This window comes from Oncorhynchus masou, unplaced genomic scaffold (assembly GCF_036934945.1).
Source record: "Oncorhynchus masou masou isolate Uvic2021 unplaced genomic scaffold, UVic_Omas_1.1 unplaced_scaffold_487, whole genome shotgun sequence".
Lineage (NCBI taxonomy): Eukaryota > Metazoa > Chordata > Actinopteri > Salmoniformes > Salmonidae > Oncorhynchus > Oncorhynchus masou.
In genome coordinates this window covers 6,134-32,571 of record NW_027011265.1, presented here as the reverse complement: position 1 = coordinate 32,571, position 26,438 = coordinate 6,134, and the positions used below count along the sequence as shown (strand labels likewise).

General features: G+C 47.2%; 1 pseudogene; it reads right to left on the bottom strand.

Annotated features, from left to right (window-relative positions):
- Positions 1 to 956: 956 nt before the first annotated feature.
- On the bottom strand, positions 957 to 24,094 carry LOC135535384 (butyrophilin subfamily 1 member A1-like; annotated as a pseudogene).
- Positions 24,095 to 26,438: the final 2,344 nt, after the last annotated feature.

Genomic DNA, 26,438 nt, shown 5'->3' with positions numbered 1-26,438 from the left:
GGTCTGAAGGTAACCTGGTATAAATGAATAGAAGTGAATAGAGTATTGTTGTTCTAAAATGACTTAAATAGTTTTCCCTCATCAACAACAACAAAATTAATAACTGAAATATCACACTTGTTTAATGATGAGACATCAAGGACCAGTCAGAGATCAAGGACCAGTCAGAGGTCAAGGACCAGTCAGACATCAAGGACCAGTCAGACATCAAGGACCAGTCAGAGGTCAAGGACCAGTCAGAGATCAAGGACCAGTCAGACGTCAAGGACCAGTCAGAGGTCAAGGACCAGTCAGAGATCAAGGACCAGTCAGACATCAAGGACCAGTCAGAGGTCAAGGACCAGTCAGAGATCAAGGACCAGTCAGAGATCAAGACCAGTCAGAGATCAAGGACCAGTCAGAGGTCAAGGACCAGTCAGACATCAAGGACCAGTCAGAGGTCAAGGACCAGTCAGAGATCAACCAGTCAGAGGTCAAGGACCAGTTTAAAGGACCAGTCAGAGGTCAAGGACCAGTCAGAGATCAAGGACCAGTCAAGATCAAGGACCAGTCAGAGGTCAAACCAGTCAGACATCAAGGACCAGTCAGAGATCAAGGACCAGTCAGAGGTCAAGGACCAGTCAGAGGTCAATGACCAGTCAGAGATCAAGGACCAGTCAGAGATCAAGGTTAAACTCACCTTCAATATGTTTTCTCCACATGTAGACACCAATATAAGCTGCAAGAACTACAACTGCTGCTGCTATTAGTAGACCAACAATCAACCCTACTTGTGATTTAGGAAACACGATATCTGAAACAGAGAAGCCATGTCAAACCATTACAACACTACATATATACTGTACAGGAAGTAAAGCATCATTTATAAATACTACTGAACAGACCAATAAGGTCATCCCCTAGGAAACCGTCCTCCACTAACTAGTCTAACTAACTAGAGGTCTCAGGTATTTGGGTTAACCAATGAAGACCTCACCTGGGACATGGATCTCAGTCTCCTTCAGGTGGTTGATCTCCATCTGTTGAACTCTACAGGTGAACATGTTGGTGTCAGTCTTGTTCACAGTGACATGTCGTCTCACAGCGTAGAGGTCCTCTGAGTCTCTGTATTTCTCTGGAGGCCCATCAGCAGGGAGGAAGGTTCCAGAACTGTCCAGCCACTCCATCTGAGGTTCAGGAAACCAGCCTCCAGACTCACACTTCAGGACCACCCCCCAGTCTTTAGTTCCAACAATAGAGATCACTGGCTGAGATACAGCACCTACACAGATACAAGATAAAACAGAGATCACTGGCTGGGATACAGCACCTACAGATACAAGATAAAACAGATCACTGGCTGAGATACAGCACCTACAGATACAAGATAAAACAGAGATCACTGGCTGAGATACAGCACCTACACAGATACAAGATAAAACAGAGATCACTGGCTGGGATACAGCACCTACACAGATACAAGATAAAACAGATCACTGGCTGAGATACAGCACCTACACAGATACAAGATAAAACAGAGATCACTGGCTGGGATACAGCACCTACACAGATACAAGATAAAACAGAGATCACTGGCTGGGATACAGCACCTACACAGATACAAGATAAAACAGAGATCACTGGCTGAGATACAGCACCTACAGATACAAGATAAAACAGAGATCACTGGCTGGGATACAGCACCTACACAGATACAAGATAAAACAGATCACTGGCTGAGATACAGCACCTACAGATACAAGATACAACAGAGATCACTGGCTGAGATACAGCACCTACACAGATACAAGATAAAACAGATCACTGGCTGAGATACAGCACCTACACAGATACAAGATAAAACAGATCACTGGCTGGGATACAGCACCTACAGATACAAGATAAAACAGAGATCACTGGCTGGGATACAGCACCTACACAGATACAAGATAAAACAGATCACTGGCTGGGATACAGCACCTACACAGATACAAGATAAAACAGAGATCACTGGCTGGGATACAGCACCTACACAGATACAAGATAAAACAGAGATCACTGGCTGGGATACAGCACCTACAGATACAAGATAAAACAGAGATCACTGGCTGGGATACAACACCTACACAGATACAAGATAAAACAGAGATCACTGGCTGGGATACAGCACCTACACAGATACAAGATAAAACAGAGATCACTGGCTGGGATACAGCACCTACACAGATACAAGATAAAACAGAGATCACTGGCTGGGATACAACACCTACAGATACAAGATAAAACAGAGATCACTGGCTGGGATACAGCACCTACACAGATACAAGATAAAACAGAGATCACTGGCTGAGATACAACACCTACAGAGATACAAGATAAAACAGATATCACTGGCTGGGATACAACACCTACACAGATACAAGATAAAACAGAGATCACTGGCTGAGATACAGCACCTACAGAGATACAAGATAAAACAGAGATCACTGGCTGGGATACAGCACCTACAGATACAAGATAAAACAGAGATCACTGGCTGGGATACAGCACCTACACAGATACAAGATAAAACAGAGATCACTGGCTGGGATACAGCACCTACACAGATACAAGATAAAACAGAGATCACTGGCTGGGATACAGCACCTACACAGATACAAGATAAAACAGAGATCACTGGCTGGGATACAGCACCTACACAGATACAAGATAAAACAGAGATCACTGGCTGAGATACAGCACCTACACAGATACAAGATAAAACAGAGATCACTGGCTGAGATACAGCACCTACACAGATACAAGATAAAACAGAGATCACTGGCTGAGATACAGCACCTACAGATACAAGATAAAACAGAGATCACTGGCTGAGATACAGCACCTACAGATACAAGATAAAACAGATCACTGGCTGAGATACAGCACCTACACAGATACAAGATAAAACAGATCACTGGCTGGGATACAGCACCTACAGATACAAGATAAAACAGAGATCACTGGCTGGGATACAGCACCTACACAGATACAAGATAAAACAGAGATCACTGGCTGAGATACAGCACCTACACAGATACAAGATAAAACAGAGATCACTGGCTGGGATACAGCACCTACACAGATACAAGATAAAACAGAGATCACTGGCTGGGATACAGCACCTATAGATACAAGATAAAACAGAGATCACTGGCTGGGATACAGCACCTACACAGATACAAGATAAAACAGAGATCACTGGCTGGGATACAGCACCTACAGATACAAGATAAAACAGAGATCACTGGCTGGGATACAGCACCTACACAGATACAAGATAAAACAGAGATCACTGGCTGGGATACAGCACCCCAGATACAAGATAAAACAGAGATCACTGGCTGAGATACAGCACCTACACAGATACAAGATAAAACAGAGATCACTGGCTGGGATACAGCACCTACAGATACAAGATAAAACAGATCACTGGCTGAGATACAGCACCTACAGATACAAGATAAAACAGAGATCACTGGCTGGGATACAGCACCTACAGATACAAGATAAAACAGAGATCACTGGCTGGGATACAGCACCTACAGATACAAGATAAAACAGAGATCACTGGCTGAGATACAGCACCTACAGATACAAGATAAAACAGAGATCACTGGCTGGGATACAGCACCTACACAGATACAAGATAAAACAGAGATCACTGGCTGAGATACAGCACCTACAGATACAAGATAAAACAGAGATCACTGGCTGGGATACAGCACCTACAGATACAAGATAAAACAGAGATCACTGGCTGGGATACAGCACCTACACAGATACAAGATAAAACAGAGATCACTGGCTGGTACAGCACCTATAAAGCACCTACAGATACAAGATAAAACAGAGATCACTGGCTGGGATACAGCACCTACAGATACAAGATAAAACAGAGATCACTGGCTGGGATACAGCACCTACACAGATACAAGATAAAACAGAGATCACTGGCTGAGATACAGCACCTACACAGATACAAGATAAAACAGAGATCACTGGCTGGGATACAGCACCTACACAGATACAAGATAAAACAGAGATCACTGGCTGAGATACAGCACCTACACAGATACAAGATAAAACAGAGATCACTGGCTGAGATAGCACCTACACAGATACAAGATAAAACAGAGATCACTGGCTGAGATACAGCACCTACACAGATACAAGATAAAACAGAGATCACTGGCTGGGATACAGCACCTACAGATACAAGATAAAACAGAGATCACTGGCTGGGATAGAGATCAGCACCCTACAGATACAAGATAAAACAGAGATCACTGGCTGGGATACAACACCTACAGATACAAGATAAAACAGATCACTTGGGATACAGCACCTACACAGATACAAGATAAAACAGAGATCACTGGCTGAGATACAGCACCTACAGATACAAGATAAAACAGATCACTGGCTGAGATACAGCACCTACACAGATACAAGATAAAACAGAGATCACTGGCTGAGATACAGCACCTACAGATACAAGATAAAACAGAGATCACTGGCTGGGATACAACGCCTACACAGATACAAGATAAAACAGAGATCACTGGCTGGGATACAGCACCTACACAGATACAAGATAAAACAGAGATCACTGGCTGAGATACAGCACCTACACAGATACAAGATAAAACAGAGATCACTGGCTGGATACAGCACCTACAGATACAAGATAAAACAGAGATCACTGGCTGGGATACAGCACCTACACAGATACAAGATAAAACAGAGATCACTGGCTGGGATACAACACCTACAGATACAAGATAAAACAGAGATCACTGGCTGAGATACAGCACCTACACAGATACAAGATAAAACAGAGATCACTGGCTGGGATACAGCACCTACAGATACAAGATAAAACAGATCACTGGCTGGGATACAGCACCTACACAGATACAAGATAAAACAGAGATCACTGGCTGAGATACAGCACCTACACAGATACAAGATAAAACAGAGATCACTGGCTGGGATACAGCACCTACAGATACAAGATAAAACAGAGATCACTGGCTGAGATACAGCACCTACACAGATACCAGATTTGTAGTTTGCATTTGTATTTATTATGGATCCCATTAGCCTGCCAAGGCAGCAGCTACTCTTCCTGGGGTTTATTATGGATCCCCATTAGTTCCTGCCAAGGCAGCAGCTCTCTTCCTGGGGTTTAATATGGATCCCCATTAGTTCCTGCCAAGTCAGCAGCTACTCTTCCTGGGGTTTATTATGGATCCCCATTAGTTCCTGCCAAGGCAGCAGCTACTCTTCCGTTAGTTCCTGCAAAGGCAGCAGCTATTCTTCCGTTAGTTCCTGCCAAGGCAGCAGCTACTCTTCCTGGGGTTTATTATGGATCCCCATTAGTTCCTGCCAAGGCAGCAGCTATTCTTCCTGGGGTTTATTACGGATCCCCATTAGTTCCTGCCACAGCAGCATCAACTCTTCCTGGGGGTTATTACGGATCCCCATTAGTTCCTGCCAAGGCAGCAGCTACTCTTCCTGGGGTTTATTATGGATCCCCATTAGTTCCTGCCAAGGCAGCAGCTAATCTTCCTGGGGTTTATAATGGATCCTCATTAATTCATGTCAAGGCAGCAGCTACTCTTCCTGGGGTTTATTATGGATCCCCATTAGTTCCTGCCAAGGCAGCAGCTACTCTTCCTGGGGTTTATTATGGATCCCCATTAGTTCCTGCCAAGGCAGCAGCTACTCTTCCTGGGGTTTATTATGGATCCCCATTAGTTCCTGCCAAGGCAGCAGCTACTCTTCCTGGGGTTTATTATGGATCCCCATTAGTTCCTGCCAAGGCAGCAGCTACTCTTCCTGGGGTCCAGCAACATTAAGGCAGTTGACAAAATTTTAAACCATTACAATACATTCACAGATTTCACACTGTGTGCCCTCAGGCCCCTAATCCACCACTACCACATATCTACAAATATATCTACTAAATCCATGGGGAATATTCAGAGGTGGAAACTTTCCGTGGGAATTAACGGGAATATATGCAAATTAATAGTAATACCATTTAAATGTAGATGTGTTTTGCATTGGATATATTTACCAATTTAAACAATCCAGGAATGGACTGGTACATGGAGACAGAAACATAAACCTTTTACCTTATCAGAAGTAGACATCATTCAAATGATTAAATCCTTCCAATATAAATATAAAAACTATTTAGTTATGAATTGAACTTTAATTAAATGAGTTGACTCTTCACATGGGATGATTTCACTGAACAACAAAAGAAAGGGAAGATTGAATGATCCATCACATTTTCAACATACATCTGTAGAATTATAGTATTTTGATGTATTTCAGAACTGCAGTTTCCTTGGAGCAACAGTGAAGTGGGCAGTAGGGATTTCTTCTCTTACATCTGCAAGCAGAGTTTGGGGAAGTTGAAGTAGGCTGTGATTCGATGATATATTAACAGGCACCGAATTGATTATATGCAACGCAGGACATGCTAGTTAAACTAGTAAGATCATCAACCATGTGTAGTTAACTAGTGATTATGTGAAGATTGACTGTTTTTTTATAAGATAAGTTTAATGCTCGCTAGAAACTTACTTTGGCACCTTGCTGCACTCGCGTAACAGGTGGTCAGCCTGCCACACAGTCTCCTCGTGGAGTAACAGGTGGTCAGCAGTCTCCTCGTGGAGTAACAGGTGGTCAGCCTGCCACACAGTCTCCTCGTGGAGTAACAGGTGGTCAGCCTGCCACGCAGTCTCCTCGTGGAGTAACAGGTGGTCAGCCTGCCACACAGTCTCCTCGTGGAGTAACAGGTGGTCAGCCTGCCACACAGTCTCCTCATGGAGTAACAGGTGGTCAGCAGTCTCCTCGTGGAGTAACAGGTGGTCAGCCTGCCACACAGTCTCCTCGTGGAGTAACAGGTGGTCAGCAGTCTCCTCGTGGAGTAACAGGTGGTCAGCAGTCTCCTCGTGGAGTAACAGGTGGTCAGCCTGCCACACAGTCTCCTCGTGGAGTAACAGGTGGTCAGCCTGCCACACAGTCTCCTCGTGGAGTAACAGGTGGTCAGCAGTCTCCTCGTGGAGTAACAGGTGGTCAGCCTGCCACTCAGTCTCCTCGTGGAGTAACAGGTGGTCAGCCTGCCACACAGTCTCCTCATGGAGTAACAGGTGGTCAGCAGTCTCCTCGTGGAGTAACAGGTGGTCAGCCTGCCACACAGTCTCCTCGTGGAGTAACAGGTGGTCAGCCTGCCACACAGTCTCCTCGTGGAGTAACAGGTGGTCAGCAGTCTCCTAGTGGAGTAACAGGTGGTCAGCCTGCCACACAGTCTCCTCGTGGAGTAACAGGTGGTCAGCCTGCCACACAGTCTCCTCGTGGAGTAACAGGTGGTCAGCCTGCCACACAGTCTCCTCGTGGAGTAACAGGTGGTCAGCCTGCCACACAGTCTCCTCGTGGAGTAACAGGTGGTCAGCCTGCCACACAGTCTCCTCGTGGAGTAACAGGTGGTCAGCCTGCCACACAGTCTCCTCGTGGAGTAACAGGTGGTCAGCCTGCCACACAGTCTCCTCGTGGAGTAACAGGTGGTCAGCCTGCCAGGCAGTCTCCTCGTGGAGTAACAGGTGGTCAGCCTGCCACACAGTCTCCTCATGGAGTAACAGGTGGTCAGCCTGCCACACAGTCTCCTCGTGGAGTAACAGGTGGTCAGCCTGCCACTCAGTCTCCTCGTGGAGTAACAGGTGGTCAGCCTGCCACTCAGTCTCCTCGTGGAGTAACAGGTGGTCAGCCTGCCAGGCAGTCTCCTCATGGAGTAACAGGTGGTCAGCCTGCCACACAGTCTCCTCGTGGAGTAACAGGTGGTCAGCCTGCCACACAGTCTCCTCGTGGAGTAACAGGTGGTCAGCCTGCCACACAGTCTCCTCGTGGAGTAACAGGTGGTCAGCAGTCTCCTCGTGGAGTAACAGGTGGTCAGCCTGCCACTCAGTCTCCTCGTGGAGTAACAGGTGGTCAGCAGTCTCCTCGTGGAGTAACAGGTGGTCAGCCTGCCACACAGTCTCCTCGTGGAGTAACAGGTGGTCAGCCTGCCACACAGTCTCCTCATGGAGTAACAGGTGGTCAACCTGCCACACAGTCTCCTCGTGGAGTAACAGGTGGTCAACCTGCCACACAGTCTCCTCGTGGAGTAACAGGTGGTCAGCCTGCCACACAGTCTCCTCGTGGAGTAACAGGTGGTCAGCAGTCTCCTCGTGGAGTAACAGGTGGTCAGCAGTCTCCTCGTGGAGTAACTGGTCAGCAGTCTCCTCGTGGAGTAACAGGTGGTCAGCCTGCCACACAGTCTCCTCGTGGAGTAACAGGTGGTCAGCCTGCCAGGCAGTCTCCTCGTGGAGTAACAGGTGGTCAGCCTGCCACTCAGTCTCCTCGTGGAGTAACAGGTGGTCAGCCTGCCACACAGTCTCCTCGTGGAGTAACAGGTGGTCAGCCTGCCACTCAGTCTCCTCGTGGAGTAACAGGTGGTCAGCCTGCCACACAGTCTCCTCATGGAGTAACAGGTGGTCAGCAGTCTCCTCATGGAGTAACAGGTGGTCAGCCTGCCACTCAGTCTCCTCGTGGAGTAACAGGTGGTCAGCCTGCCACACAGTCTCCTCGTGGAGTAACAGGTGGTCAGTCTGCCACGAAGTCTCCTCGTGGAATGCAATCTGGCGTCCAAAAATGCAGATTACCGATTGTTCTGAAAACTTGAAATCGGCCCAAATTAACCATGCCGATTAAATCGGTCGATCTAATGCAGAGGGTTGCATTTCCATTGAATTGGGGATAGTTTAACCAAAATATGCCACAAGACCTAGAATTGCCTTATGTGTGTCCCACAAAAAAAGGTTCACTGATATAAGGTACGTTTTTGGTGAATTAAAGCAGAATTCCCCAAATTCCCGGGCTTAACTTCCCATGGAAAATGTCCAGACATTTACCAGAAGGTTTCTGACCCTTTGCAACCCTAGACAACATTAAACACTTCCCGCTATTTGAGAAATGCCTAGTCAACAACATTAAACATGAACAGAACCCTGCAGTACTCCAGTATTACCAGAACCCTGCAGCACTCCAGTATTAACTGAACCCTGCAGCACTCCAGTATTACCAGAACCCTGCAGCACTCCAGTATTAACTGAACCCTGCAGCACTCCAGTATTAACAGAACCCTGCAGCACTCCAGTATTAACTGAACCCTGCAGCACTCCAGTATTAACTGAACCCTGCAGCACTCCAGTATTAACTGAACCCTGCAGCACTCCAGTATTAACTGAACCCTGCAACACTCCAGTATTAACTGAACCCTGCAGCACTCCAGTATTAACTGAACCCTGCAGCACTCCAGTATTACCAGAACCCTGCAGCACTCCAGTATTAACTGAACCCTGCAGCACTCCAGTATTAACTGAACCCTGCAGCACTCCATTATTTCCAGAACCCTGCAGCACTCCAGTATTAACAGAACCCTGCAGCACTCCAGTATTAACTGAACCCTGCAGCACTCCAGTATTAACTGAACCCTGCAGCACTCCAGTATTAACAGAACCCTGCAGCACTCCAGTATTAACAGAACCCTGCAGCACTCCAGTATTAACAGAACCCTGCAGCACTCCAGTATTACCAGAACACTGCAGCACTCCAGTATTAGAACCCTGCAGCACTCCAGTATTAACTGAACCCTGCACTCCAGTATTAACTGAACCCTGCAGCACTCCAGTATTAACAAATTAAACACTTCCTGCTATCAACAACAGAGGGTGAGTCAACAGCAGGTAGTAGGAATATTGGGACACAGACAGTGAGTCAACAGCAGGTAGTAGCATATTGGGACACAGACACCCTGAGTCAACAGCAGGAATATTGGGACAGACAGTGAGTCAACAGCAGCAATATTGGGACACAGACAGTGAGTCAACAGCAGGAATATTGGGACACAGACAGCAGTATTCAACAGCAGGTAGTAGGAATATTGGGACACAGACAGTGAGTCAACAGCAGGAATATTGGGCACAGACTCCAGTAGTCAACAGTAGGTAGTAGGAATATTGGGACACAGAGGTGAGTCAACAGCAGGAATATTGGGACACAGACAGTGAGTCAACAGTAGGTAGTAGGAATAGGTGGAATATTGGGACACAGACAGTGAGTAAACAGCAGGTAGTAGGAATATTGGGAATATTGGGACACAGACAGTGAGTCAACAGTAGGTAGTAGGAATATTGGGAAAATTGGGACACAGACAGTGAGTCAACAGTAGGTAGTAGGAATATTGGGACACAGAAGTGTAACAGTGTGGGAGGTTTTGATGTGTGAGGAGTGTGTTGTGAAGGCTGTGTGCTGAGCAGCTGAATACATGATGAGGGAGGAAGACCAGCTGAATACATGAGGGAGGAAGACCAGCTGAATACATGATCTATAACAGAGGAAGTAATGATGGGGAGGAAGACCAGCTGAATACATGATGAGGGAGGAGGACTAGCTGAATACATGATGAGGAGGAAGACTAGCTGAATAATGATGAGGGAGGAAGACCAGCTGAATACATGATGAGGGAGGAAGACCAGCTGAATACATGATGGGGAGGAAGACCAGCTGAATACATGATCTATAACAGAGGAAGGAATGATGAGGGAGGAGGACATGTTGATATTTCAGCAGCCAATCATTTAGCCAGATTTACCAAAACAACCTCTGATCACAACTCCAGTATTCATGACTCACCAACAAAGAGTTGAACGGTGGTGTTCTTCACCCGGCTGGTCAGTTTGGAAAGAAGCACCTGTAGCTTCCAGCATCAGAGAGAGTAACTCTGGTCAGCTTTAAGGAGACGATGCCGTTCTTCAGTTCATCATGAAACATTGATGTCCTTCCCCTGTAGGATGGAAACTGATCCTTATTGGAGTCTCTTCTGTCAAGGTAAAGGTGGACCTTTTCTGCTTTCAAGTTCAATCTGGTCCACTCCACTACCATGTCCTCAGCACTGACATTGGGTTTCAGGGAACATGGTAGAATGACGTCATCACCAGCTAAGGCAAGGACTGGGTCAGCCGGTCCAACAACCTGAACCTCAGACGACCCTGGAGAAAAACAAATGACACACAGTTAAAGACAACTGGTAACTTCCTGTTGCTCCATGGATTCTGGTCCATTATGACACCATTCATACCTATGTGAAGACTCAACAGCATTGAAGCTAAATAGTCATTTAAGATGGCTATCTCATGTGGGAGATTTATGTAGACAGTTTGAGCTACTCCAGGAAGTGACGGTGCAGGCTAGCTCCAACAGTGCTGCCCCCTCTCATTATTAAGTAACCAAGTTGAAGGCCAACCGGGGCTACTGCAGGCTGCCATAAGACATAACATGCAGGCTAGCTCAGTGCTGCCCCCTCTCATTAAGTACCTGAAGTTGAAGGCCAACCGGGTACTGCAGGCTGCCATTAGACATAACATGCAGGCTAGCTCAATGCTGCCCCCTCTCATTAAGTAACTCAAGTTGAAGGCCAACCGGGGTACTGCAGGCTGTCATATAACATAGCAACAACCTTCTCATAGTACCTACAAAACATTATGAACACCTGCTCTTTCCATGACAGAACCCAGCACCAGGTGAACCCTGGTGACTGCAAGATATGATCCCTTATTGATGTTTAAAAACCCAGCCACCGTCTATCACTATGTTTTATCACAGGGGACAATGTTAGGACTCATCACTGTAGTCTTAATGTGGGATGGACCTCTGTCTGAAAGAAGACAGATGCATTCTCTTATTTATTTACAATCTGAAGAAACTCCCTCATATATAACTTCATTAATTAAGAAAATAATCATAAGATAAAATCAAATCAAATTTATTTGTCACATACACATGGTTAGCAGATGTTAATGCGAGTGTAGCGATCTTGTGCTTCTAGTTCCGACAATCCAGTAATAACCCTAATCTAACCAACAATTCCTAAACTACTGTTTTATACACAGTGTAAGGGGATAAAGAATATGTACATAAGGATATATGAATGAGTGATGGTACCAGACCAGCATGTCAAGATACAGTAGATGGTATCTTACCCCTATACATATGAGATGAATGTAAACAAAGTGGCATAGTTAAAGTGGCTAGTGATACATGTATTACATAAGGATGCAGTCCATGACCCCTATAGAGTACAGTATATACGTATGCACATGAGATTAATAATGTAGGGTAAGTAACATTATATTTTTATAGCATTGTTTAAAGTGGCTAGTGATATATTTACATCTGTAATTCCTCATCCCAATTCCCATTATTAAGACCCTGGAGTTGAGTCAGTCAATTACCAACCCCTCTCAGGATAACAGATAAGATGTGCATCCCAGTTAGATGATTGTCCCAGAACCTGATCCCAGTTCATCCCAGACAGTATGTGATTGTCCCAGAACCCTCATCCCAGACCCCTTTGTTTTAGATTCAGTATTATTCCTCATCCCAGACACCTCATCCCAGACCCCTCATCCCAGACCCCTCAGTACATTGTCCCAGACACCTCATCCCAGACCCCTCATCCCAGACAGCACATTGTCCCAGACCCCTCATCCCAGACAGTACATTGTCCCAGACACCTCATCCCAGACAGTACATTGTCCCAGACACCTCATCCCAGACATCCCAGACAGCACATTGTCCCAGACACCTCATCCCAGACCCCTCATCCCAGACAGCACATTGTCCCAGACCCCTCATCCCAGACAGTACATTGTCCCAGACACCTCATCCCAGACTCCTCATCCCAGACAGTACATTGTCCCAGACACCTCATCCCAGACAGCACATTGTCCCAGACCCCTCATCCCAGACAGTACATTGTCCCAGACACCTCATCCCAGACAGTACATTGTCCCAGACCCTCATCCCAGACAGTACATTGTCCCAGACCCCTCATCCCAGACAGTACATTGCCCCAGACCCCTCATCCCAGACCCCTATATCCCAGACCCCTCATCCCAGACAGTATATTATCCCAGACCCCTCATCCCAGACCCCTCATCCCAGACCCCTCATCCCAGACAGTACATTGTCCCAGACCCCTCATCCCAGACAGTATATTGCCCCAGACCCCTCATCCCAGACAGTATATCCCAGACCCCTCATCCCAGACAGTATATTATCCCAGACCCCTCATCCCAGACAGTATATTGCCCCAGACCCCTCATCCCAGACATCCCAGACCCCTCATCCCAGACCCCTATCCCAGACAGTACATTGTCCCAGACCCCTCATCCCAGACAGTATATTGTCCATCCCAGACCCCTCATCCCAGACAGTACATTGTCCCAGACCCCCTCATCCCAGATATTATCCCAGACATTCATCCCAGACCCCTCATCCCAGACAGTATATTATCCCAGACCTCTCATCCCAGACCCCTCATCCCAGACAGTATATTATCCCAGACCCCTCATCCCAGACAGTACATTGTCCCAGACCCCTCATCCCAGACAGTATATTGTCCCAGACCCTCATCCCAGACCCCCATCCCAGACTCATCAGACAGTATATTCCCAGACCCCTCATCCCAGACAGTATATTGTCCCAGACCCTCATCCCAGACAGTCCTCATCCCAGACAGTATCAGACCCCTGTCCCAGACAGTATATCATCCCAGACCCCTCATCCCAGACAGTATATTATCCCAGACACCTCATCCCAGACAGTATATTATCCCAGACCCCTCATCCCAGACAGTATATCCCAGACCCCTCATCCCAGACAGTATATTATCCCAGACCCTCATCCCATCCCAGACAGTATATTATCCCAGACCCCTCATCCCAGACAGTACATTATCCCCAGACACCTCATCCCAGACCCCTCATCCCAGACAGTATATTATCCCAGACCCCTCATCCCAGACAGTATATTGTCCCAGACCCCTCATCCCAGACAGTATATTGTCCCAGACCCTCATCCCAGACAGTATCCCAGACAGTATCCCAGACCCCCCCTCATCCCAGACAGTATATTGCCCCAGACCCCTCATCCCAGACAGTATATTATCCCAGACCCCCCAGACAGACCCCAGACCCTCATCCCAGACCCCTCATCCCAGACAGTATATTATCCCAGACAGACCCCTCATCCCAGACAGTATATTAGACCCCTCATCCCAGACCCCTCATCCCAGACAGTATATTATCCCAGACCCCTCATCCCAGACCCCTCATCCCAGACCCCACATCCCAGACAGTATATTATCCCAGACCCCTCATCCCAGACAGTATATTATCCCCCATCCCAGACAGTATATTATCCCAGACCCCTCATCCCAGACAGTATATTATCCCAGACCCCTCATCCCAGACAGTATATTATCCCAGACCCCTCAGACCCCTCATCCCAGACCCCTCATCCCAGACAGTATATTATCCCAGACCCCTCATCCCAGACAGTATATTATCCCAGACCCCTCATCCCAGACCCCTCATCCCAGACAGTATATTATCCCAGACCCCTCATCCCAGACAGTATATTATCCCAGACCCCTCATCCCAGACAGTATATTATCCCAGACCCCTCATCCCAGACAGTATATTATCCCAGACCCCTCATCCCAGACCCCTCATCCCAGACAGTATATTGCCCCAGACCCCTCATCCCAGACAGTATATTATCCCAGACCCCTCATCCCAGACAGTATCATTATCCCAGACCCCTCATCCCAGACCCCTCCCATCCCAGACAGTATATTATCCCAGACCTCTCATCCCAGACAGTATATTATCCCAGACCCTCTCATCCCAGACCCCTCATCCCAGACCCCTCATCCCAGACCTATATTATCCCAGACCCCTCATCCCAGACAGTATATTATCCCAGACCACTCATCCCAGACCCCAGACCCCTCATCCCAGACAGTATATTATCCCAGACCCCTCATCCCAGACAGTATATTATCCCAGACCCCTCATCCCAGACAGTATATTATCCCAGACCCCATCAACCCAGACAGTATATTATCCCAGACCTCTCATCCCAGACAGTATATTATCCCAGACCCCTCATCCCAGACAGTATATTATCCCAGACCCCTCATCCCAGACAGTATATTATCCCAGACCCCATCATCCCAGACATCCCAGACCTCTCATCCCAGACAGTATATTATCCCAGACCCCTCATCCCAGACAGTATATTATCCCAGACCCCTCATCCCAGACAGTATATTATCCCAGACCCCTCATCCCAGACAGTATATTATCCCAGACCCCTCATCCCAGACAGTATATTATCCCAGACCCCTCATCCCAGACCCCTCATCCCAGACAGTATATTATCCCAGACCCCTCATCCCAGACAGTATATTATCCCAGACCCCTCATCCCAGACAGTATATTATCCCAGACCCCTCATCCCAGACAGTATATTATCCCAGACCCCTCATCCCAGACAGTATATTATCCCAGACCCCTCATCCCAGACAGTATATTATCCCAGACCCCATCCCAGACCCCTCATCCCATCCCCCAGACCCCTCTATATTATCCCAGACCCCTCATCCCAGACAGTATATTATCCCAGACCCCTCATCCCAGACAGTATATTATCCCAGACCCCTCATCCCAGACAGTATATTATCCCAGACCCCAGACCCTCATCCCAGACAGTATATTATCCCAGACCCCTCATCCCAGACAGTATTATCCCAGACCCTCATCCCAGACAGTATCCCAGACCCCTCATCCCAGACAGTATATTATCCCAGACCCCTCATCCCAGACCCCTCATCCCAGACAGTATATTATCCCAGACCCCTCATCCCAGACAGTATATTATCCCAGACCCCAGACAGTCATCCCAGACCCCTCATCCCAGACAGTATATTATCCCAGACCCTCATCCCAGACAGTATATTATCCCAGACCCCTCATCCCAGACAGTATATTATCCCAGACCCCTCATCCCAGACAGTATATTATCCCAGACCCCTCATCCCAGACCCCTCATCCCAGACAGTATATTATCCCATATCCCAGACAGTATCCCAGACCCCTCATCCCAGACAGTATATTATCCCAGACCTCTCATCCCAGACAGTATATTATCCCAGACCCCTCAGACAGTATATTATCCCAGACCCCTCATCCCAGACAGTATATTATCCCAGACCCCTCATCCCAGACAGTATATTATCCCCCAGACCCTCATCCCAGACAGTATATTATCCCAGACCCCTCATCCCAGACAGTATATTATCCCAGACCCCTCATCCCAGACAGTATATTATCCCAGACCCCTCATCCCATCCCAGACCCCTCATCCCAGACAGTATATTATCCCAGACCCCTCATCCCAGACAGTATATTATCCCAGACCCCTCATCCCAGACAGTATATTATCCCAGACCCCTCATCCCAGACAGTATATTATCCCAGACCCCAGACCCTCATCCCAGACCCTCATCCCAGACAGTATATTATCCCAGACCCTCATCCCAGACAGTATATTATCCCAGACCCTCATCCCAGACAGTATATTATCCCAGACCCCTCATCCCAGACAGTATATTATCCCAGACCCCTCATCCCAGACAGTATATTATCCCAGACCCTCATCCCAGACAGTATATTATCCCAGACCCCTCATCCCAGACAGTATATTATCCCAGACCCCTCATCCCAGACAGTATATTATCCCAGACCCCTCATCCCAGACAGTATATTATCCCAGACCCCTCATCCCAGACAGTATATTATCCCAGACCCCTCATCCCAGACAGTATATTATCCCAGACCCCTCATCCCAGACAGTATATTATCCCAGACCCCTCATCCCAGACAGTATATTATCCCAGACCCAGACAGTATATTATCCCATCATCCCAGACAGTATATTATCCCAGACCCCTCATCCCAGACAGTATCCCCAGACAGTATATTATCCCAGACCCCTCATCCCAGACAGTATATCATCCCAGACAGTATATTATCCCAGACCCCTCATCCCAGACAGTATATTATCCCAGACCCCTCATCCCAGACAGTATATTATCCCAGACCCCTCATCATCCCAGACCCCTCAGACAGTATATTATCCCAGACCCCTCATCCCAGACAGTATATTATCCCAGACCCCTCATCCCAGACAGTATATTATCCCAGACCCCTCATCCCAGACAGTATATTATCCCAGACCCCTCATCCCAGACAGTATATTATCCCAGACCCCTCATCCCAGACAGTATATTATCCCAGACCCCATCATCCCAGACCCCTCATCCCAGTATATTATCCCAGACCCCTCATCCCAGACAGTATATTATCCCAGACCCCTCATCCCAGACCCCTCATCCCAGACAGTATATTATCCCAGACCCCTCATCCCAGACCCCTCATCCCAGACCCCTCATCCCAGACAGTATATTATCCCAGACCCCTCATCCCAGACAGTATATTATCCCAGACCCCTCATCCCAGACAGTATATTATCCCAGACCCCTCATCCCAGACAGTATATTATCCCAGACCCCTCATCCCAGACAGTATCCCAGACCCCTCATCCCAGACAGTATATTATCCCAGACCCCTCATCCCAGACAGTATATTATCCCAGACCCCTCATCCCAGACAGTATATTATCCCAGACCCCTCATCCCAGACAGTATATTATCCCAGACCTCTCATCCCAGACAGTATATTATCCCAGACCCCTCATCAGACAGTCCCCAGACCCCTCATCCCAGACAGTATATTATCCCAGACCCCTCATCCCATCCCAGACCCCTCATCCCAGACAGTATATTATCCCAGACCCCTCATCCCAGACAGTATATTATCCCAGACCCCTCATCCCAGACAGTATATTATCCCAGACCCCTCATCCCAGACCCCTCAGTATATTATCCCAGACCCCTCATCCCAGACAGTATATTATCCCAGACCCCTCATCCCAGACAGTATATTATCCCAGACCCCTCATCCCAGACAGTATATTATCCCAGACCCCTCATCCCAGACAGTATATCCCCAGACCCCTCATCCCAGACAGTATCATCCCAGACAGTATATTATCCCAGACCCCTCATCCCATCCCAGACCCCTCATCCCAGACAGTATATTATCCCAGACCCCTCATCCCAGACAGTCCCCAGACCCCTCATCCCAGACCCCAGACCCCTCATCCCAGACAGTATATTATCCCAGACCCTCATCCCAGACCCCTATCCCAGACCCCTCATCCCAGACAGTATATTATCCCAGACCCCTCATCCCAGACAGTATATTATCCCAGACCCCTCATCCCAGACAGTATATTATCCCAGACCCCTCATCCCAGACAGTATATTATCCCAGACCCTCATCCCAGACAGTATATTATCCCAGACCCCTCATCCCAGACAGTATATTATCCCAGACCCCTCATCCCAGACAGTATATTATCCCAGACCCCTCATCCCAGACAGTATATTATCCCAGACCCCTCATCCCAGACAGTATATTATCCCAGACCCCTCATCCCAGACAGTATATTATCCCAGACCCATCATCCCAGACAGTATATTATCCCAGACCCCTCATCCCAGACAGTATATTATCCCAGACCCCTCATCCCAGACAGTATATTATCCCAGACCCCTCATCCCAGACAGTATATTATCCCAGACCCCTCATCCCAGACAGTATATTATCCCAGACCCCTCATCCCAGACAGTATATTATCCCAGACCCCTCATCCCAGACAGTATATTATCCCAGACCTCTCATCCCAGACAGTATATTATCCCAGACCCCTCATCCCAGACAGTATATTATCCCAGACCCCTCATCCCAGACAGTATATTATCCCAGACCCCATCCCAGACAGTATATCCCAGACCCCTCATCCCAGACAGTATATTATCCCAGACCCCAGACCCCATCCCAGACAGTATATTATCCCAGACCCCTCATCCCAGACCCCTCATCCCAGACAGTATATTATCCCAGACCCCATCCCAGACAGTATATTATCCCAGACCCCTCATCCCAGACCCCTATTATCCCAGACCCCTCATCCCAGACAGTATATTATCCCAGACCCCTCATCCCAGACAGTATATTATCCCAGACCCCTCATCCCAGACAGTATATTATCCCAGACCCCTCATCCCAGACAGTATATTATCCCAGACCCCTCATCCCAGACAGTATATTATCCCATCCCAGACCCCTCATCCCAGACAGTATATTATCCCAGACCCCTCATCCCAGACAGTATATTATCCCAGACCCTCATCCCAGACCCCCAGACCCCTCATCCCAGACCCCTCATCCCAGACAGTATATTATCCCAGACCCCTCATCCCAGACAGTATATTATCCCAGACCCCTCATCCCAGACAGTATATTATCCCAGACCCCTCATCCCAGACAGTATATTATCCCAGACCTCTCATCCCAGACAGTATATTATCCCAGACCCCTCATCCCAGACAGTATATTATCCCAGACCCCTCATCCCAGACAGTATATTATCCCAGACCCCTCATCCCAGACAGTATATTATCCCAGACCCCTCATCCCAGACAGTATATTATCCCAGACCCCTCATCCCAGACAGTATATTATCCCAGACCCCTCATCCCAGACAGTATATTATCCCAGACCTCTCATCCCAGACAGTATATTATCCCAGACCCCTCATCCCAGACAGTATATTATCCCAGACCCCTCATCCCAGACAGTATATTATCCCAGACCCCTCATCCCAGACAGTATATTATCCCAGACCTCTCATCCCAGACAGTATATTATCCCAGACCTCTCATCCCAGACAGTATATTATCCCAGACCCCTCATCCCAGACAGTATATTATCCCAGACCCCTCATCCCAGACAGTATATTATCCCAGACCCCTCATCCCAGACAGTATATTATCCCAGACCCCTCATCCCAGACAGTATATTATCCCAGACCCCTCATCCCAGACAGTATATTATCCCAGACCCCTCATCCCAGACAGTATATTATCCCAGACCCCTCATCCCAGACAGTATATTATCCCAGACCTCTCATCCCAGACCCCTCATCCCAGACAGTATATTATCCCAGACCCCTCATCCCAGACAGTACATTATCCCAGACCTCATCCCATCCCAGACCCCTCATCCCAGACAGTATATTATCCCAGACCCCTCATCCCAGACAGTATATTATCCCAGACCCCTCATCCCAGACAGTATATTATCCCAGACCCTCATCCCAGTATATTATCCCAGACCCCTCATCCCAGACAGTATATTATCCCAGACCCCTCATCCCAGACAGTATATTATCCCAGACCCCTCATCCCCCTCAGACAGTATATTATCCCAGACCCCTCATCCCAGACAGTATATTATCCCAGACCCCCCAGACCCCTCATCCCAGACAGTATATTATCCCAGACCTCTCATCCCAGACAGTATATTATCCCAGACCTCTCATCCCAGACCCCTCATCCCAGACAGTATATTATCCCAGACCCCTCATCCCAGACAGTATATTATCCCAGACCCCTCATCCCAGACAGTATATTATCCCAGACCTCTCATCCCAGACAGTATATTATCCCAGACCCCTCATCCCAGACCCCTCATCCCAGACAGTATATTATCCCAGACCCCTCATCCCAGACAGTATATTATCCCAGACCCCTCATCCCAGACAGTATATTATCCCAGACCCCTCATCCCAGACAGTATATTATCCCAGACCTCTCATCCCAGACAGTATATTATCCCAGACCCCTCATCCCAGACAGTATATTGTCCCAGACCCCTCATCCCAGACAGTATATTATCCCAGACCTCTCATCCCAGACCCCTCATCCCAGACAGTATATTATCCCAGACCTCTCATCCCAGACAGTATATTATCCCAGACCTCTCATCCCAGACCCCTCATCCCAGACAGTATATTATCCCAGACCTCTCATCCCAGACCCCTCATCCCAGACAGTATATTATCCCAGACCCCTCATCCCAGACAGTATATTATCCCAGACCTCTCATCCCAGACAGTATATTATCCCAGACCCCTCATCCCAGACAGTATATTATCCCAGACCCCTCATCCCAGACAGTATATTATCCCCAGACCCTCATCCCAGACAGTATATTATCCCAGACCCCTCTCATCCCAGACAGTATATTATCCCAGACCCCTCATCCCAGACCCCTCATCCCAGACCCCTCATCCCAGACAGTATATTATCCCAGACCACTCATCCCAGACAGTATATTATCCCAGACCCCTATATCCCAGACCCCCTCATCATCCCAGACCCCTCATCCCAGACAGTATATTATCCCAGACCTCATCCCAGACCCCTCATCCCAGACCCCTCATCCCAGACCCCTCATCCCAGACAGTATATTATCCCAGACCACTCATCCCAGACAGTATATTATCCCAGACAGTATATTATCCCAGACCCCTCATCCCAGACCCTCATCCCAGACAGTATATTATCCCAGACCTCTCATCCCAGACAGTATATTATCCCAGACCCCTCATCATCCCCAGACAGTATATTATCCCAGACCTCTCATCCCAGACAGTATATTATCCCAGACCCCTCATCCCAGACCCCTCATCCCAGACAGTATATTGTCCCAGACCCCTCATCCCAGACAGTATCATCCCAGACCCCTCATCCCAGACAGTATATTATCCCAGACCCTCATCCCATCCCAGACAGTATATTATCCCAGACCTCTCATCCCAGACAGTATATTATCCCAGACCCCTCATCCCAGACAGTATATTATCCCAGACCACTCATCCCAGACATCCCAGACATATTATCCCAGACCCCTCATCCCAGACAGTATATTATCCCAGACCCCTCATCCCAGACCCCTCATCCCAGACAGTATATTGTCCCAGACCCCTCATCCCAGACAGTATATCATCCCAGACCCCCATCCCAGACAGTACATTGTCCAGGACCACTCATCCCAGACAGTATATTATCCAGACCCCTCATCCCAGACCTCATCCCAGACAGTACATTGTCCCAGACCCTCATCCCAGACAGTATATTGTCCCAGACCCCTCATCCCAGACAGTATATTATCCCAGACAACACATCCCAGACCCCCATCCCAGACAGTACATTGTCCCAGACCCAGAAAGAGCCAGCAAGTGTGCTGTATCATGTATGTCCATGCCAAGTTTCAGTTCCAATGGGTTATTACTGTAGCCTACAGAAAATGTCATCTTGGTGGTCAAAATGTAATGAAATAAGATGGTGTTAAACTATATAACCTTCCTGTATTCTGACTAGATGGTGTTAAACTATATAACCTTCCTGTATTCTGACTAGATCAGATGGTGTTAAACTATATAACCTTCCTGTATTCTGACTAGATCAGATGGTGTTAAACTATATAACCTTCCTGTATTCTGACTAGAGATGGTGTTAAACTATATAACCTTCCTGTATTCTGACTAGATGGTGTTAAACTATATCACCTTCCTGTATTCTGACTAGATGGTGTTAAACAGTATTCTGACTAGATGTTTAAACTATATCACCTTCCTGTATTCTGACTAGATGGAGTTAAACTATATGTGTCAGAAGAAACACAGGAGTTGCAAGGGCGAGATGAGATATCCCTGCCGGCCAAACCCTCCCTAACATGGACGACACTGACCCAATTGTGCACCGCCCCATGAGCCTCGCGGTCACGGCCGGCTGCGACAGAGCCTGGGATCGAACCCAGAATCTCTGGTGGCACAGCTAGCACTGCGATGCAGTGTGCCACCCAGGAGGCCCATAATCACCCCTTTCAATCATTTGCTTGCCCTTGTTTGAAGTCAGTAGGTCACATGACCAAGGAGCTATTGAAATGTCAAAGTATGTCAAATTTGTGTAAAATCGTGTGAGATTAAAATGGACAAACTATAGGGTGTGCAATATAGAAGGGTAGTCAGTAGACATTCTGAACCTTGTTTGAGGTCAGTAGGTCACATTACCAAGGAGATATTGAATGTAGAAACATTGAAAAACATTGAAAATGTGAAGATGAAAATGGACAAACAAAGGGTGTGCAATGTGTAGGCCCACTGAGTGTACATTCTGAACCTTGTTTGAAGGCACTATGTCACATGACCAAGGAGCTATTCAAATTTAAAAATATAAATCATTTAAAATGGTGCGATATGTAAATCGACAAAAAAGTGTTTGCATTGTGTGTCTATGACATCGGGTTAGCTAGAACCAGTTTTGAAAGTTTTAGGAGTATTGGTTAAATAACTATTGAAATTAGAAAACATTGATTTGTCACTATGTTGACGGTCCCTTACTGCTGTTGGTGGAGGAAGGAAAACTACAGGCGAATATCCGACCTGAATCCGTCTTTACTTCGGAGTAAAACGTCTCCTCTTTCTAGTCATAAACATGGCGACACTTCCTTCAGCCCAACAACTTAACACCCTCTACTTTATGCGCCACTTCGATACAGCTACGATTTTCGTAAGAAGTTAGGAGAGCATTTTCGCTAACACTTTACCTAAACTTAACTAATTCTCCTAACCTGCTTCGAAAAAGTCACTGTTGTATCGAAGTAGCGTGAAAACAGTGTTTCTCTGCCACGGACAGCACCACCCTACAGCACCACACCCAAACTGTCCCGTCTGATCAGACGACAAGACATCGACATTTCCTGCACTCGGTTATGATCCTGCACTTGAATTCTCCCCGTTTCTTTCTTATTAATATTATGTTCAGATAATAAAATAGCCTACAGGCTAAATAATGAAGGAATAATGTTGGGTCCTACCTGTCGTTTTCAATGAAACACTGATGAACAGAATCCCAAAACACCAGACCGCCGAGGTCGGAAAGGTCTTCATTTCACGAACAAAACAAGTCTGACTCCAAGGTAAAGCTGTTTGTAACTGGAGAATAAAACTATTAGGAGTTTAGAAAAATAAACCAAAACTGTCGAAAGGCTAATTTGGCAACGAACAGAATGTAACACGACGTCTGATCCAGAAATAACGGAGGAAAATGGTGGTGGAGTTTCACACTTTACTTTCACTTTCACTTACAGTACTTCTAGTTGAATATAATCTCGCGATATCTAGCTCCATCTAGTGTTCTGATACGGACATTAACGTCATGTCATCTCGCGATATCTAGCTCAGTCTTGTGTTCTGATGTGGACATTAACTTCATCTCATCTCGCGATATCTAGCTCGGTCTAGTGTTCTGATATGGACATGAACTTCATGCCAAATGTTCTAGAACATGTGAATCATGAAATAAATGTGACAACAACAGTGCGACCTTCAGGGCAGATGGGGCTCTGTTTTTCGCAAACAGAAATGCTTGGACACACCTACCCATTCCAGGGTTTTTCTTTATTCTTACTATTTTCTACATTGTAGAATAATAGTGGAGAAATAAAAACTATGAAATAAAACAAATGGAATCATGAATCAAAATATACACTGCTCAAAAAAATAAAGGGAACACTAAAATAACACATCCTAGATCTGAATGAATGAAATATTAGTATTAAATACTTTTTTCTTTACATAGTTGAATGTGCTGACAACAAAATCACACAAAAATTATCAATGGAAATCAAATTTATCAACCCATGGGGGTCTGGATTTGGAGTCACACTCAAAATTAAAGTGGAAAACCACACTACAGGCTGATCCAACTTTGATGTAATGTCCTTAAAACAAGTCAAAATGAGGCTCAATAGTGTGTGTGGCCTCCACGTGCCTGTATGACCTCCCTACAATGCCTGGGCATGCTCCTGATGAGGTGATCTCCTCCCAGACCTGGACTAAAGCATCCGCCAACTCCTGGACAATCTGTTGGTGGATGGAGCGAGACATGATGTCCCAGATGTGCTCAATTGGATTCAGGTCTGGGGAACGGGCGGGCCAGTCCATAGCATCAATGCCTTCCTCTTGCAGGAACTGCTGACACACTCCAGCCACATGAGGTCTAGCATTGTCTTGCATTAGGAGGAACCCAGGGCCAACCGCACCAGCATATGGTCTCACAAGGGGTCTGAGGATCTCATCTCGGTAACTAATGGCAGTCAGGCTACCTCTGGCGAGCACATGGAGGGCTGTGCGGTCCCCCAAAGAAATGTCACCCCACACCATGACTGACCCACCGCCAAACCGGTCATGCTGGAGGATGTTGCAGGCAGCAGAACGTTCTCCACGGCGTCTCCAGAATGTCACATGTGCTCAGTGTGAACCTGCTTTCATCTGTGAAGAGCACAGGGCACCAGTGGCGAATTTGCCAATCTTGGTGTTCTCTGGCAAATGAAAAACGTCCTGCACGGTGTTGGGCTGTAAGCACAACCCCCACCTGTGGACGTCGGGCCCTCACACCACCCTCATGGAGTCTGTTTCTGACCGTTTGAGCAGACACATGCACATTTGTGGCCTGCTGGAGGTAATTTTGCAGGGCTCTGGCAGTGCTCCTCCTGCTCCTCCTTGCACAAAGGCGGAGGTAGCGGTCCTGCTGCTTGCTTGTTGCTCTCCTACGGCCTCCTCCTCCGTCTCCAGATGTACTGGCCTGTCTCCTGGTAGCGCCTCCATGCTCTGGACACTACGCTGACAGACACAGCAAACCTTCTTGCCACAGCTCGCATTGATGTCCCATCCTGGATGAGCTGCACTACCTGAGCCACTTGTGTGGGTTGTAGACTCCGTCTCATGCTACCACTAGAGTGAAAGCACCGCCAGCATTCAAAAGTGACCAAAACATCAGCCAGGAATCATAGGAACTGGGAAGTGGTCTGTGGTCCCCACCTGTAGAACCACTCCTTTATTGGGGGTGTCTTGCTAATTGCTTATAATTTCTACCTGTTGTCTATTCCATTTGCACAACAGCATGTGAAATTTATTGTCAATCAGTGTTGCTTCCTAAGTGGACAGTTTGATTTCACAGAAGTGTGATTTACTTGGAGTTACATTGTGTTGTTTAAGTGTTCAAATCAAAATCAAATCAAATGTATTTATATAGCCCTTCGTACATCAGCTGATATCTCAAAGTGCTGTACCGAAACCCAGCCTAAAACCCCAAACAGCAAGCAATGCAGGTGTAGAAGCACGGTGGCTAGGAAAAACTCCCTAGAAAGGCCAAAACCTAGGAAGAAACCTAGAGAGGAACCAGGCTATGTGGGGTGGCCAGTCCTCTTCTGGCTGTGCCGGGTGGAGATTATAACAGAACATGGCCAAGATGTTCAAATGTTCATAAATGACCAGCATGGTCGAATAATAATAAGGCAGAACAGTTGAAACTGGAGCAGCAGCACGGTCAGGTGGACTGGGGACAGCAAGGAGCCATCATGTCAGGCAGTCCCGGGGCACGGTCCTAGGGCTCAGATCCTCAGAGAGAGAGAAAGAAAGAGAGA